This window comes from Syngnathus scovelli, unplaced genomic scaffold (assembly GCF_024217435.2).
Source record: "Syngnathus scovelli strain Florida unplaced genomic scaffold, RoL_Ssco_1.2 HiC_scaffold_23, whole genome shotgun sequence".
Classification (NCBI taxonomy): Eukaryota; Metazoa; Chordata; class Actinopteri; order Syngnathiformes; family Syngnathidae; genus Syngnathus; species Syngnathus scovelli.
In genome coordinates, this window is record NW_026061323.1 from 2,390,663 (window position 1) to 2,407,031 (window position 16,369).

Genomic DNA, 16,369 nt, shown 5'->3' on the forward strand with positions numbered 1-16,369 from the left:
TGACTTGACTTGACTTGACTTGACTTGACTTGCCTAAGAAAAAAAAAGACTTAGGACTTACTTGAGACTTGAAGGTTAAGACTTGAGACTTACTTGAGACTTGTACATGTGTGACTTGGTCCCATCTCTGCTCTAATTGTGCCTTATCCATTTTCAGAATCATTTCTTTATCTGTGAAGGAAAGGAGTACTTTCGCTGCCTTGGCTTCGGCGCGGGCAATGGCAGCAGCATTGCCAGAGGACGTTTTTGTAGAACATGATTTGTAAGATTTCAACTTCAGTGACTGTTCCTTTTGTCCATCCATAGTCTGAGTTTGGCGTTTAACTTTGTTACCTTGTGTGATGAAGGCGTTGTTTCACTATCCTGCCCTCCAAATATTTTGAATATCCGAAGACAGTAAGCTCAACCACTTTCACTAATCAAGACTCTGAAGGCCAGGTTGAAGGTTGACTCCAGGTTAATAACAAGGGAAAGGCTGAAACTGGGAGAATACAAACCACATTGATGCATTTTCAAAATGGGTGGAAGTAGTTCCATCTAAACGCGCAGATGCCTTAACAGTGGCAAAAGCTATCTGCAAAACCATCATACCAACTCATGGCATCCCCCAAACCATTTACAGTGACAATGGTCCACACTTTGTGAACCAAGTTGTGCAGAACATGGCTGTACACCTTGGAATAACGTTAAAAAAACACTGTGCTTGGCATCCTTCGAGCGCAGGCCTGGTTGAACGGGCAAACTTTACCATCAAAAGCAGGTTGAAAAAATGCATGGAAACAACAGGCAGACCTTGGCCAGAGTGCCTCGACTTAGTGAAGCTCTATATGAGAATTACTCCCACTTCAGAAGGACTAACACCTTTTGAAATCATACATGGGAGACCATATAGACTACCAGTGTTCCCTGCAGATTTGCAAAAAGCAGATGAAGAACAGACCTTGGAAGATTATCTAATCAGGACGCTCAAACTGAAAGATGTGTCAAATGCAAATTTACTGCCGCCTGATCTCTCTCCCTCACAGGTGGACAACACCATCAATCCAGGAGACTGGGTCTACATCAAGGTCATCAAAAGAAAGAACTGGGCCAGCCCGCGGTGGGAGGGACCGTTCCAAGTTTTGCTTGCTACTCCCACGGCGGTAAAAATCTCTCAACGGCCCAGGTGGATTCACCTCAGCCACTGCAAGTTGCAGAGAGTGCTGGACCCCTAATTCGGAGTGGTGGGGAAGGCTGACTACAAAGGGGCCCCGTCGTTTAGGGCGAGGCGTCTCAATGTTGGTGAAGAATTCATCGATCCCCACTCCGCTAGGCGAGGGGATGTCCCAGTGTCTCTGCCGTCCTAGTAGCAACGGGGCTCCATATGCCAGATGGATCCTCTGCTGCGTTGTGGTTGGAGCGTGCTATGGTCTATTGACTCATCTGAAGAGACCAAATGACAATGTTGCCCGTGGTAAACGATGGTCACATGATGAGAACTATGAAGACTGGTCATGGGACCCCAGAAACCCATACGAAACCAACACTTGGTACCGGTATGTCAGGTTCACTGTGAGAGCTCACACACAGGAGGGATGCTATGTGTGTTCCAAACTCCCCCCTTCCTCCACGCAAGTTCGCTTGGAGGCCAGAGCAATGAATGTCACTGAAGCAAAATGTATGGCATCCATGGGAGGAGTTGGATATCAGCACGGTGCCGTCGCAGTCAAAGATGCCGACCCTTACCGCCCTGGACTTGCTGACGGTGCCTGTGATCAGCTATTCTGGACAAATCTCAATCTGACTGTTAAAGGACGAACTATACCACAAGTGGCCTACACAGAAAGACCAGCTGGAGTGAATTACACATGTTACATCCAAGGTAACAAGACCCACGTCTGCATTAACGACGACTGCTCTCCAGGAGGAAACTGGATGGGAGCTCTGGACATCACCGATGAGTGTCAAGATAAGAGAGCCATTTCAGGTGGGGAGGGCTCTCCAACCAACATGGCTACACCATCGAACGGAACATACTTCATACAGAATGGCTGGTGGCTTTGTGGTCACAAGGTTTATCCGATGCTGCCCGCCAACTGGACAGGAGTGTGTGCACCAGTGTGGGTGACAGACCACACCTACAGGATACGACACCATTTGTTGACAGGAGCACGTAACTCTACTGGACGTCGACGCAGAGCAGTTGCAACCTTTGACCCTCATGACCCTGTCTGGGGTGCGAACGTTCCAGAGGACCATAAAGTATGGTCTGCCGGAGACAAAGTTGTCCTTGCGCTCTTCCCTCAGATTGGGGTTGGGAAACTATCGCTCTTCATCGAGACACTGAACTATCGTTTTCAATCCTTTGTGAATCTCTCACTGCAAGTCAACGATGGACAAAATAGAGAGATTCAGGCTATTAGACTGATGGTCTTGCAAAACAGGATGGTTCTGGACTTGTTGACGGCAGCACAAGGTGGTGTGTGCCACATCATTGGGACTTCCTGTTGCACATACATACCAGGAGAAAATGACACCCACATAAACGACGCCATGAATTCGCTGAAGAACTTACAGCAGGCCATGTCTAAAGACAAGGTCCCACTTCAGTTTGATTTCTTTTCATGGCTATTCTCTGGCAACTGGTGGCAACTGCTGTTGAAATTGCTGTCTCCTGTGCTTGTTGTGCTGATGGTGTTGTGCTTGTTTACGACCTGTGTTATGCCATGTTTGAAGTCTGCTGTGTCGAAGTTTGTGTCCTCTACTGTAGCCCAGGTTCATATACAACTCCTTAGAGATGACGGATGTGATGACGATGATGAAACATGGATTGCGTAGGTGCTGTTCTGTTGAGCATGTTTTACAGAAACTTGATGATTTGACCATCGAAAATGCTTCGCAAGTGATGGATACAATGATGTACTGTTTCTGTGTTTTTCTTTTTATTTTTTATTATTCATAGCATTCTGGTCGCCTGTGGCAACGGGGCCGTGTAAGAATTTTCCTGCTAATAACATCTGGCCAGCAGGTTTTTCGCTTACACAATAAGTTTGAGGTAATACCTCATCTTCACTGGAATGTGTTGCTATCATTGTTTGTTGTTTTTATTTTTACCATTCTACTTTCTTCATTATACGTATATATGTTTTTTTCTTGCTTGTCTTTGTTGTTTGGGGTGGCATAATCATATGATAAATCAGGAGGGAGATGTTAGGGTTTTCAGGTTAGTTTGATCCTATGATTATGTTGGAATGTAACCTGTAATAATTACCCTCGCCTGTGTTGTCTTAACAAAAGTAGTAGAACAAAGTGACTAGCTGCAGAGGAAGCAATCAAAGTTGTTTAGTTCACACAACATCGTGAAGGACCCCCTGCTGTGCTTTGATCAGCCAAGGGCTTCGGCCATTTGTCTACTCTGACCCCCACTCTCACCCCCACTCTGTTCCTCCTAATAAATATGCCCTTGCAGGAAGGAGACTTTTCAGATTTCATTCCTGTAGCGAGTGATCTCTCCACCTGCAGGTGTCTAAAAGAACTTGCCTTGTCTCTGTGTGGTTCTTGCAAAATAAGTTGGAGTGAGCAAATCTCTAACACTGGTTCTCCAGTTTTTTTTTTCTAGTTAATTATCAATCGATTTTTTTAGCATTCAACCTGCTCAAAATCACTCTTTCATCAAAGTCGCTCTATTAATTTTCTATAGTAGTCGCCAACAACTTCAACCATTCAACCTTTCATTCAGGCAATCATTCATCAATGCTCATCATATGCATCTCACACAGTCTCCAAAAAGGAGTCTTCCTATCACATTGGTCCCATTTCATCCAAGCTCACCACACAACATTCATATATCATTTTCAACTCAAGTTTCTTGGTAGAACAATCCACTAATTCAAAAAATAACTTAACAAAAACAAACAATTGGCAAATTAATCGGAATTGTTTCTTTGTTTTTAAATTTAAAGAACTCAATCTCTCAGATTTAGCTTGACTTTAGAATTTTGTATAATCTTGTAACACAACCAATCAATTATTCCTATTAAATGTAGCATTGCAAAATCTTAAATTCACAATTTAGCTTCTCCCAATTCCTGAAAGCATGTTCTGTTGTTTTGTTTACTCCGAATTTCTCATGAGGGCTTGACACTAACATGCACTAGTGTGGATTAGTTTCTGCTCGCAAACAGATTTCTCTCTTTTTCTTTCATTTTTATCTGTCAAAATTGTTTCTGTTCTGCGGTGTAAATTCAACAGTCTAGCAAATTTCTTCAAATGGAAAGTTTAGCCTATCTTCATCAATTTAACACATACGCACACAGATGCACAGCTCTCGCGTGCGGAAGGTAGGTCCCAGCACCAATGATTCGTCACAGGCTGGCCATTTCCTGTGGTCGATCATGAGCTGGTCCCTCCCATGCACACGAGGACAGCCCATTCTAATTTTATTTATTTATCTTCTAGAAGCAAGTTGTATTTCTTTACAACTTGATTTGCATATTTTAACTTTAGTGTAACACAATTTGATCTCTAGTCATTTGTAATTTGCCACCTCAAAAATATTATTATTATTATTATTATCAAACTCCTCTTGCCCCTCGCTTGAGCCGCGGCTTGAGCTGCGGCCTTGCACCTGCTCACAGAGGCCTTATTGTGTCCTGGTCTGACAAACACTTGTGACCTCATCCGTTTTCATTTTTCTAGCTTTTGTCTCTTGAATTCGTTCTTATCTCTTTGTGAAGATTTCAACCACACTCTAGCACTTCTACCAATTCTTCCACATTTCAAATTTCCTTGTATTCCTTACATATTCTTTCACTTCAGCATGTATTGCATACAATTAAGAAATCTACTCGCCATGAACTTCTCATCTCAAAGAAGAGCAGAGCAAGAGATTTACCGTTCTTATTTCCCATCTTAATTTTAGTAGTTTAAGGTTTTACAATTTTTTTTCACATTTTTTTTCTTTGAGGATCCTCAATGCAGGTTTAAATTGACCTTTCAACAAATTACTAGCCTGTATTAATGCCGTGGATCAATGCTAGAACAGCTATTTAGTCAATTTATCCTACCAGTCACACACTCAATCACAAAAACTCTAGCACTTTTTTAGGCCTCATAGCTCGGACAAACCAAAGCCGTATCTCATAGCTCGGACAAACCAAAGCCGTATCTCATAGCTCGGACAAACCAAAGCCGTATCTCATAGCTCGGACAAACCAAAGCCGTATCTCATAGCTCGGATAAACCAAAGCCGTATCTCATAGCTCGGATAAACCGAAGCCGTATCTTTTGTGCACCTGTGGTTTTTTACGCGTTTCACAAACAACAACACAATCACACAACTTCGGGCCTTTAATTTACTTGTCCCCTGGTTCGTTGCACTGCCGGGTCCCGTCAATCCACCTCTGTCAGGCGAAGGCAGACCTAAGATGCTGGCCCAGCGAAGAATTCTTGTCAGGGTTTTCCACGTTATCTTTATCGTAGGATTATGTTGGAATGCAACAGGTAATAAATACCCTACCTTGTCCTCTTTATCACAAGGTCGTAAAACATCCCCTGACATGTTTGGACTAGAGGACAAGGGCTTTCTACTCAGCATACTCATCCCCCCACTCTGTTTCTCTTAATAAATATGCCCTTGCAGGGTGGAGAGTTCAGACCTCCATTCGAACATCGCTGCACGCACAGCGACAAATGGACTCTCCACCTGCAGGTGTCTAAAAGGACTTACTTGTCTCCCGTGTGGTTCCTGCAAATTAAGTTGGAGTGAGCGAATCTCTAACAATTCTCTTCCCAGGACTTTCTCCTCCAGGTCCTCCTAATGGACGCTGTCTTGTCGACAATGCAGCACGTCCTTCTTCGTCAGACAGATAGCGGGTATGAGGGATCCCGGGTTTCGGCACCAAAATGTTAGAGATTTGCTCACTCCAACTTATTTTGCAAGAACCACACGAGAGACAAGCAAGTCCTTTTAGACACCTGCAGGTGGAGAGCTCACACGTTGAAGAAGTGAAGTCTAAAACTCTCCCTCCTGCAAGGGCATATTTATTAAGAGAAACAGAGTGGGGATAAGAGTAGGCTGAATAGGAAGCCCTTGTGCTCTAGTCAAAACATATCAGGGGGTGTTTTACGACCTTGTGTAGGATGGGACAGCTATCTTATTTATTACCGGTTGCATTCCAACATAATCATACGATAAGGATAATCTGAAAAACCCTAACAGTAACGTTGTCATTGTGTTTCAAATATAAATGTTCTCTACCACTATGATCCTCTCTTTGGTCTTGTTTAATGGTATTCCACTACCCACAACATGCTAGTGAAACACCCAACAAGAATGTGAAACTACTATTATTAGCATTGGGTTAGGGTTGTTTGACTAACGTTTATGTTAGATTACTACATATCTGAGAAAGGCGGTTGTCATCGTTTTGGCGAATGATTTGACCCACATGCAGGAAACCAACTCAGAAGTTCAGAATGAGTGATGAGTGTTTATTGGAGGAGATGCGGTGGAGGCAGAGCGGGAGGATCTGCGCTAGGAGCAAGGAGCAGCAACGGCGGAGCGTGTGGAGTTCAGCCAGACGGGGTGGATCTTGGCGGTGAGCCGTGGAGGGAATCTGCCAACAAAATACACAAGGCTTGGTCAGAGGATACGACGTGGCTATGGCGGAGATCTTACAGCAGACCTGAGGATCAGGAGAACGTGGCGTCGATGAGCAAGAGGGTATCGAGGAGCCAAAGGCACAACCGTGGAGGTGATCACAACAGGTAGGACACGACGAGCAATTGACAGCATGCTCCTTAAGAGCCCTCCTTTAACGGGCCTGATGAGCTCCAACTGGGTCCTCTGCCACTCTGCTCACGGTTGCTCCCTGTGGAAAAAGGAGGTACACCACCCCGGACCCTGACAACGGTAAGACAAAACCAGGAGTTACTGTAGCTACTCTCTGTAACGTAAATTAGTCATGTGTAATCTCTAAAGCCAAAATTGACTGCATATTTACTGCTGATGACTCCTAACATCCTATCACATTTTAGGGCTTTTCACACTGCACGTTCTTAGCCTCGGGGCTATCCTTAGCCATTTTCAATATGAATTTATATTAAAGGAGAACTTACCAAGTGCGAACAAAGTCCATTGTTGTCAATAGATCCGAGGCAACGGTTGAAGATCCGTGCAAAGGTGGGTGCTAGTTGTTCAGCACAGACTTTCAAGCAGGAATGTGACACGCCGTCTGGGCCCGGTGCCTTCCTGATGTTTTGTCTCCGGAACATGTGGCACACTTCTTTCTCGCGGATCTGGATTGCGGGCGCGGCCTCTGCAAGAGAGTAGGTGACAACGGTGGTGGAGGAGTGGACAGAGCGGTTGTGGGGGGAGGTGAGTATGTGGATTGTGCTGCAGGAGGTCCTGTTGTGTGGGAGGACCGATCAAACCTGCAGTAGAACCTGTTTAGCTGGTTTGCAAGCCTTGGGCTCTCCACAGGACAGGGGGTTCGTTTTTTGAAGCCCGTGATGCACTGCAGACCTTTCCACACTGTTGAGGGATCAGGATTGGCAGAGAGGTGTCTCTCCAGGCTCTCCCCGTAATACTTGCTGGCTTTCCTGACCTCTCGGTTCAGTGTGTTTCTGGTCTGCTTGAACAGGTCCCGGTCGCTGCTCCTGTAGGTCTCCTCCTTGACTTTGCGCAGCCTCCTGAGGTTCGGTGTAAAACAAGGTTTGTCGTTGTTGTACGTGTGGTGAATTGTCTTTGTTGCTCCGCTGGTCTCCAAAAAAACACTTGGTGGAAGATGGCTGGCTGAGAGAAGGAACACTTCAGTGACACACGGCTGATTGGGAAAATATTTTATTCAACCGATGTCAGAGTGAAGTTTCTCCAAATATTCGAGTGACCCAAAAGCAAAGATGTTAGCTGCTCCCTCTCGTCTCCCAGGCATCGTATCTCTTATACTCTTATATCGCTTTGAATAACAGCTGCGGTTCGACTCTCAGTATACTTGTTGTTTTCGTTGTCCCTAAAAGGCCATCTACTCGGTTCTTTTGTGGTCACGGACAACTGGCCCTTCTACATTCTAGGTACCTATACATTACTGAAACTAAACCTCCCTGTCCAGCACAAATAACCTATGCGTAATCCCACTGCTGCCGGCCCGGTGTTCTAAGGCAACATGCAGAGACACATGCAGGCTAAAATTTACAACATACGTGCAGAAGGTCTTAGTCTGCACACACAGATTCTCACAAAAACTGATGTATGATGTGACAGTGTCAGTGAGTTCATGCAGGTCTGAAGGTGCAGCTTCAGAAACTCCCCAATCGGTGCAGTCAAAGCGAGCTTGGATGTCCTGCCTTGTCTCCACTGTCGACTTCCTCACAGTCCTCACCATAGGCTTAGAAGTCTTTAATTTCTGCCTGTAGGCCGGGATCAGATGAACGAACTACACAGTGGTCCGAGAGTCCTAAAGCCGCACGAGCCACAGAGTGGTATGCATCTTTAATGACGGTGTAGCAGTGGTCCAGTGTCTGTGTCCCTCTGGTGGGACACGTTATGTGCTGTCTGTATTTGGGGAGTTCATGTGCGAGGTTCGCCCTGTTAAAGTCATCCAGAACAATGATTAGTGAATTTGGTAGAAGTTTCTCCATGTCTGACACCTGGTCAGCCAGCATCTGCGTGGCTTCACTCGCACGTGCGTGCGGTGGAATGTAAACAGCCGCCATGACGATCGAGGAGAACTCCCGTGGTGAATAGAACGGCCGGCAGTTCATGAAAAGTGTTTCTAGGAGAGGGCTGCAAGACTCTTTCAACACCGTGACATCAGTACACCAACGTTCATTAATATAGAAACAGAGACCACCTCCCATTGATTTTCCAGTGAACTCCGCGCTGCGATCTGCACGCAATAGCCGAAACCCAGCTAACTCCACGGCGTGGTGCTGGGTGCGTCCGTCAAGCCACGTTTCAACGAAGCACAGCGCGACGGATCTTCTCAAGTCCGTGTTCTTTGATGTGAGGAGCAGGAGTGCTTATTGGGGGGGGGGGGGGGGGGGGGGGTGGTTATTGGTTTTTATTCAATAACAATATTTTTTGCCAAATTGCAATAGACTGACATGTGCCCATTCAAATGGGTACCACCAGACATTAAACTGCATTGATAAACGAGGGCTTAAACGTGATTGTCTGTCTGCACTCGGCATAATTTCTCTGTTTATGTGAACATGTTCACATATGTGTCGGTATGAATTATGTGAACGTATGACTGTCGCGCGGAGAATGATATAGGTGGCTATTTGTTGCAATATTGATATTTTAACAGAGAAAGAATGCTACGCTTTCGCAGAGCATCAAAAATATTGAGATAGCCTCTTATATTTCCTCCCCACGGAAATCTTTAGTAAAAGGTGAAATATTTATTCCATCTGAAGAGAAGAAAGAGAGAGCTGATAATCTGGGTCAAACCGGGCCACCCCACTGCTGGTCAACCAAATTCACAGGCGTTCTCACACTCAAATTGCAGCAACCATTCCTTCTAATACAAACAATAGACGTTCATAGATTTACTATACTTACAAGGACTCAACTTAAATAGAAGGTTTAAACGAGTATTTTGTGTTAATTAATGTCTTTTTTACTTTAAACATTGTTGGCGCACAGGATTGTAGGTACCTGATCGAACACTGACGGCGCTCGTTCTTTCAAACGGTATCACCTATCGATTGGGCGACTATTTTGCAACAGTTGTATGTCTTGGTACGTGTACTTGTAAGGGATCGGACAGTACAGCCAAGTGCGTAGCGACAGACTTTATTGTGGAAGGGGATGATGGGAACAGCTGGCGCTAGAGCGACGACCGGGCTGGAGAGGACAAACGATTCTGCGGGATTTCCAATAGTCAAGCGAGTCAGTATCTCAGGGACTGATGAGCGAAGCAGCATCAAGGGACAGACTGACACTTAGGTGTGCGCTGGCGGCGCTGATATCTCGCTGTCCATGAGCCCGTGGCAGGTGACGGCGATTCCACTGACAGGTGGGCGTGGTCCTGTCGCAGGTGGCGCCAGCACGTGACAGTACTTTTGGTATGAGAGAATGGGAAATGATCCCATCTCTGTGTTTTATTTGAAAATTTGTAATTTCATAACTTTATTCAACACAAATCGGGAAACAAAATACGATCGTAATTTCTCAAATGGTTTCTCAAATTTCAGAAATGCTCTATATCTCTCTTGTGTCGCAAATAATTGAGGCTTTTGACGTTGCTGGCATGGTTTGGAGTGTAATTCACCTCCACTGCGATGGTGGCTGTAATATTAGGTGAACTACGGTAGTAGGAACCTTTGAATAGCGCGGTATTCCTGAGGGGTGAATAAACGAGGGGGGACCCTTTTGACTGTTCAATCCTACTACCGTCTCACGTCTGGTTCTTCAACGTATTACTATTAATTATAAATTAATAGATAACCCAACATGGTGTCAGAAGTGGTGCTAAAAGGAAGATACCACGGAGTTGGAGGTCCCGGACATTGAAAGCCTCACAAAAGGGGGAGCAGGTGCAGTCCGTGTGCGTGACGGTGAGGAGACGCAAGCATGAGAGGTTCCATGTGCCGCCACCGGAGAAATTCACGTTCAAGCCAGAGGAATGGCCGAAGTGGATAAAGCGCTTTGAAAGGTTCAGAGTAGCATCCGGACTGGAAACACAACCTGAGGGAAACCAGGTAAATGCCTTAATCTACACAATGGGAGAAGCGGCCAAGGATATCCTCACGTCATTAAGATTGACTGACAGAGAGATGACCGCCTATGGAACGGTGAGGGAAAGGCTAAATGCACACTTTATTTCAAGAAGAAATGTAATTTTTGAACGAGCCAAATACAATATGTGACAGCAAGAGGCGGGAGAAACTGTGGACAGCTTTATTACTGCACTTCACTGTCTATCGGAGCATTGTGGCTACGGTGCGTTGCATGAAGAAATGATCCGAGACAGATTGGTGGTCGGATTAAAAGACAAAAAACTCTCAGAACAATTGCAGCTAGACCCGGACTTGACAAAGTGCCGTCAGAGTGAACAAGTAAAGAAACAACAAGAAATGTTGAAAAGTAATTTTAACATGGAAGCAGCAAGCGCGGAACTCAACAGCGTCAGCCTGAAACAGCGTCAGCGAGCCGACACTGCCACCTGCTGGAAAAGTACGGGAGGGCAACAAAAGAGGACAATGGTTAAAAAGACGTTCTCAGAGACCCCAAAACAGACAAAATGTGGGAAATGTGGCGATTTGAAAGGACACAATCCACAACAATGTCCAGCAAGAGAAGCAGCATGCAATTTGTGCAAGAAAAGAGGACATTATGCCAAGGTGTGCCGCACAAAAATGGTGCATGAAATGAATGTCACAGAAGAGCGTGATGATTTATTTTTAGGGGCACTTAGCAATGGCCAAAATGATGACCCATGGATTGTAACAATATCAATGGGTGGCACAGACACAAAATTCAAAATGGACACTGGCGCCGATGTCACGGCGATACCAGCAAAACTCTACAATGGACAGTTGGCAAAGCTGGAGCACGTCAGCAGAGTTGTGCGTGGGCCAGGAAATGTACCTTTAACGGTGGAAGGAAAATTCAACACTAAACTCCACAAAAATGGTAGGGAAACAATGCAAGACATTTATGTCGTGAAAGAACTAGGATTCCCACTATTGGGACGGCCAGCACTAAATGCACTGAAGTTAGTAGCTAGGCTTGATACAGTGACTCTCGACTCAAAAGCTAGAGTAAAACAACAGTTTCCCAACCTGTTCAATGGATTAGGGAAATTGGAAGGAGAATACGACATTGTGTTGAAACCCGATGCAGTGCCATTCTCAATCTCTACGGCAAGACGTGTTGCGCTGCCACTACTTCCAAAGGTGAAGGAGGAGTTGGCGAGAATGGAGTCACAAGGCGTCATCAGTAAGGTGGAGGAACCAACCGAATGGTGTGCCGGAATGGTAGTGGCGCCCAAGCCCAACGGAAAAGTACGGATATGCTCTGACCTCACAGAACTAAATAAATCTGTGCAGAGGGAGCGACATCCACTTCCAGCAGTGGAACAGACACTAGGACAACTTGCCGGAGCCAAAGTATTTTCCAAATTGGATGCAAATTCTGGATTTTGGCAAGTAGCGCTGTCGAAAGGCTCGTCTCTTTTGACGACATTCATTACACCTTTCGGGAGATTCTGTTATAAGAGATTGTGCTTTGGAATATCGTCCGCACCTGAGCACTTCCAGAAGAGAATGTCACAAATTCTAGATGGATTGGATGGTGTTTTGTGCCAGATGGATGACGTGCTTATCCTAGGAGCTACGCAGGAGGAGCATGACAGGCGACTTCATGCAGCACTAACACGGCTCCAGGATGCAGGCGTCACACTCAGTGACAAATGTGAGTTTTTCAAGTCAACAATAACATTTCTGGGGCAGATTGTGGGAGCCTCAGGAGTGAGTGCTGATCCAGACAAGGTGAAAGCGGTGTCCACCATGCGGGAGCCGAGAAACATCACTGAAACCAGAAGCTTAATCGGCATGGTTAATCACCTGGGGAAATTCCTATCACATTTAGCAGACAAAACAAAGCCATTGAGAGATCTACTCAAGAAGACTAACATGTGGACATGGGGATTGCAGCAACAAAAAGCTTTTGAAGAAATCAAAAAAGAACTTACGACACCACCAATACTTGCATTGTACAACCCGAACGCTGAGACAGTGGCATCGGTTGATGCCTCCTCATATGGGTTAGGAGCAGTGCTTCTGCAGAAACAGGATGGAAAAGTAAGACCAGTTGCGTACGCGTCACGCGCCCTTACTACTACAGAGCAGCGCTATGCGCAAATTGAAAAAGAGGCTTTGGCCACAACATGGGCATGTGAACGCTTTGCAGAGTTTCTCATTGGCTCTACTTTCCACGTGGAAACGGATCATAAACCATTGGTCCCACTCCTGGGTTCACGACACCTAGACGATCTTCCACCACGCATACAGCGGCTGAGGATGCGGCTCATGGGGTTTTCATATGACATTTCGCACGTACCAGGCAAAAGTATTGCAACCGCGGATGTGTTGTCAAGATCACCGATGAACAGCTCAGAAGATCAGCTAAAGGAGGAGGAAATTGACTTGTATGTGCACGCTGTCATGGCTAGTTTGCCAGCAACTGACAGCCGAATTGCAGACATCAAGAAACATCAAGACAACGATGTCGTGATTAGTCAAGTAAAAAATTATTGTTCTGAAGGGTGGCCAGAAAGGTTCACGGCGCCATCTATCGTTCAGCCATACTTGCCATTCTCAGGAGAGTTCAGTGTGCAAGACGGATTGTTGTTGAAAGGCACTCGGATTGTGATTCCAGAAGCTCTACGCTGCGACATCATGAGTAGGTTGCACGACGGACATCTGGGAATACAAAAATGCAGGGAGAGGGCGAAACAGTCAGTGTGGTGGCCAGGATTGAGCAAACAAATACAACATGACATAGAGAAGTGTGATGTTTGTGCTCGAGAAAGAGTGGTCAATAAAGAGACATTGATTCCAACCGAATTCCCAGAGAGGCCTTGGTCGAAGGTGGGAGCAGATCTATTCCAAAAAGGGAGTAAAGTATATTTACTCATTGTCGACTACTTCTCCCGATTTTTTTGAAGTTGCTCCACTGAAATCTACAACATCTGAAGCAGTAGTGGAGCATTGTAAGTCCATATTCGCGCGACATGGAATACCACAGGAAATGCGCACGGATAATGGGCCACAATTTGCATCAGACAGTTTCAAAACATTTTCACGGGACTGGTGTTTCGAACATGCGACGTCTAGTCCAAAGTTTCCACAGAGCAACGGGGAAGCAGAAAGAGCTGTCAGAACTGTGAAGAGTCTGCTAAGCAAATCCAGTGACCCATATTTAGCTCTAATGGCATACAGAGCGACTCCATTGGCAAATGGATACAGTCCAGCTGAGTTGCTGATGGGGAGAAGAATAAGAACGCAACTTCCAACTATCCCTTCACAACTGGACCCAAGATGGGCAGACATGGAGACATTGAGAAACACCGAGCAAAGTTCTCGACAGAAACAGCAGAGACATTTGAACACTCGACACAGAGCACATGATCTGCCGCGTCTGCATCCAGGTGACCATGTCTGGGTGAAGGACATGAACGAAAGAGGGACAATAGTTTCCACGGCAGACACACCCAGATCATACCATGTCGAGATGCAAGGAGGTATCCTGCGGAGAAACAGAGTACATCTTTCTACTACTCCTATTGCACCATCGACTGAAATCGTCCAATCAGAGACTGAGGGCGGGCACAACAGTGTTGTTGATGAACCGACGAGCACACACAGCACGCTGGTTGATGGGAGTCAGCGAAGACAAGGAAACGAGAGACGCTACCCTACCAGGGAAAGACAACCTCCAAGCGGATTGAAGGACTACATTACTCAGTAGTTAGTCATATATTTCACAGTTGAAACTGATAATGGTTCAGTAGTTGAAAGGAGTGTGTATTACGGAAGATATAGTAACAGTTATATTCTCAACACTTTCATGAAAAGTTTGGTTATTATAGTGACGTTGAAAATAATAGGATTCCTACTCAGAAAGGAGGATGTAGTATTAGGTGAACTACGGTAGTAGGAACCTTTGAATAGCGCGGTATTCCTGAGGGGTGAATAAACGAGGGGGGACCCTTTTGACCGTTCAATCCTACGACCGTCTCACGTCTGGTTCTTCAACGTATTACGATTAATTATAAATTAATAGATAACCCAACAGTGGCGTTCGATATTTTACATTTGAATAGAAATCTGTCAGTTTACTTTAGGAAGTAAAAGTTGCTTTCTAGAAATCCATACTTGTAATGTATGAGGAACAACAATCGGGCGAATTCTTCAAAAAGACATACTTACAGCTGACAAAAAGGTTTTGATACGTTCATATCATGTAACGAGTCGGGAACGTGGTAATTACATATTTCGCATTTTACTAATTTGTTTGAAACAGTTTAGCAAGCAAATGCACAGTTCTAGAGTACAGTTAACATGCTCAATGGCGTTCAGACTTAATCTATGTGCGTACAATTGCGTGTAACTTTTGCTTTAATCAGTAAGTCCGGGGGGAGAGCGCGAACGCTGTCCTCACCCACAGAAGATATGCAGTCAAGATTTCCCACGATTCTTAAGTCGCAGGAGTCGACACTTCCGGAGTGCAATGGATGATTCTCACCCTGTGTGATTTGCCTTCTTGTTCAGGTTGTCTCCCGTGCCAGGCAAGTATGAATAATAGAAGTTACCGGGCTGACGTCTTTATCGCACACGCCATCTTCAGTCACGGGCTTAATTGCTAAAAAGGTGTGGCACACATACACACTCAGCGGATGAAACAGGATTTGTAGAACTGTTTAAATAGTACCATTTGTCATTACAAAACCAAAGTATTATAAATTAAGTAAGAAATAGATTAAGAAACACTACCATCATGCTTTGCTTCTTTTTCTACCCTTCATTGCCCCTACCCCCACGCCTTTGTTCACCTCCTTTTTCTTAGAGTCGCCATCTAACGGTGATGGCAGCAACCATAACAAACCATAAAAAATCGTAGTAAAATAATATATGTGCAAAAACATGCCCCTTAGCATTGCCTCTTTTAACCTGAGAACCCTAAAACTGTATGAATTTGTGTTTATTGAAAACCACTGAATATTATGTTTTTTTTTCTGAACAAGTTTTGAAAATGACATTTTCTTAAAAAATTGAGGATAAGAATTGTAATAAAAATTCTTGGAACAATGATAGGAAAATCTCAAGCAATGAAACACATTTTAATTATATTTAGAACGGTTACATAAATTCTTGCTGCCTCTCAAATCGAAATGTCTTACATTTAGATCAGACCCCATCAAGTCATAATTGACTGCTTAACCCTGTAAGAATTAAGCGAACGGATTGAAATGGTTCTCTAGCATATGAACTACCGATTTGACCAGGAGAGGAGGTGCACCGTTCCTGGAGGCACTGCAATACCAGGTCAATGCGTGGAGTGGACGGGGCAAGCCCTTTCCCCATCTCCCTAACCCAAAAATATAATTAATATGTGGTCCGCGGATAGGGGACGTATCAGATATTAAACTGATAAGAACAGATACTACCCTTGATCTTAGCCAAAAGGCCGAGAAGCAATAACTGGAAATGGGTCTGAGGCAACGACTTAAATAGAGAGACCAATTCCAGTTATGGTTACATATATCGACTAATGCTAATGCCACATACTGACCCCTGTGAATTCCCCAAATGTGGGGATCTCTACTGCATAATTTCTGCTTGTGGGGGATTGCGTTCTTTCTGTTTAGAACTAAACATT

The 16,369-nt window shown here is 44.9% G+C and overlaps 2 long non-coding RNA genes and 3 other non-coding genes across 6 annotated transcripts; all 5 read right to left on the reverse strand.

Annotated features, from left to right (window-relative positions):
• Positions 1-6,450: 6,450 nt before the first annotated feature.
• On the reverse strand, positions 6,451-8,520 carry LOC125992661 (uncharacterized). Its single transcript, XR_007489721.2, has 3 exons — positions 7,099-8,520; positions 6,666-6,883; positions 6,451-6,596 (listed from the first exon to the last, which is right to left on the reverse strand). It is a non-coding gene; the product is annotated as an uncharacterized lncRNA (long non-coding RNA).
• A 778-nt stretch (positions 8,521-9,298) lies between these two features.
• On the reverse strand, positions 9,299-9,413 carry LOC125992686 (U5 spliceosomal RNA). Its single transcript, XR_007489737.1, has one exon. It is a non-coding gene; the product is annotated as a U5 spliceosomal RNA (small nuclear RNA).
• Positions 9,414-10,784: 1,371 nt separating this feature from the next.
• LOC137839866 (uncharacterized) lies at positions 10,785-15,613 on the reverse strand. 2 transcript variants are annotated; one of them, XR_011086274.1, is made up of 3 exons: positions 15,236-15,613; positions 13,301-13,410; positions 10,785-12,768 (listed from the first exon to the last, which is right to left on the reverse strand). It is a non-coding gene; the product is annotated as an uncharacterized lncRNA (long non-coding RNA). The 2 variants fall into 2 exon arrangements; XR_011086273.1 differs by lacking the exon at positions 15,236-15,613 and having other exon boundaries at positions 13,301-13,575.
• LOC125992673 (U1 spliceosomal RNA) lies at positions 15,125-15,286 on the reverse strand. Its single transcript, XR_007489734.1, has one exon. It is a non-coding gene; the product is annotated as a U1 spliceosomal RNA (small nuclear RNA).
• Positions 15,614-15,998: 385 nt separating the features above from the next.
• Positions 15,999-16,189, reverse strand: LOC125992674 (U2 spliceosomal RNA). Its single transcript, XR_007489735.1, has one exon. It is a non-coding gene; the product is annotated as a U2 spliceosomal RNA (small nuclear RNA).
• Between the last annotated feature and the right edge of the window lie 180 nt (positions 16,190-16,369).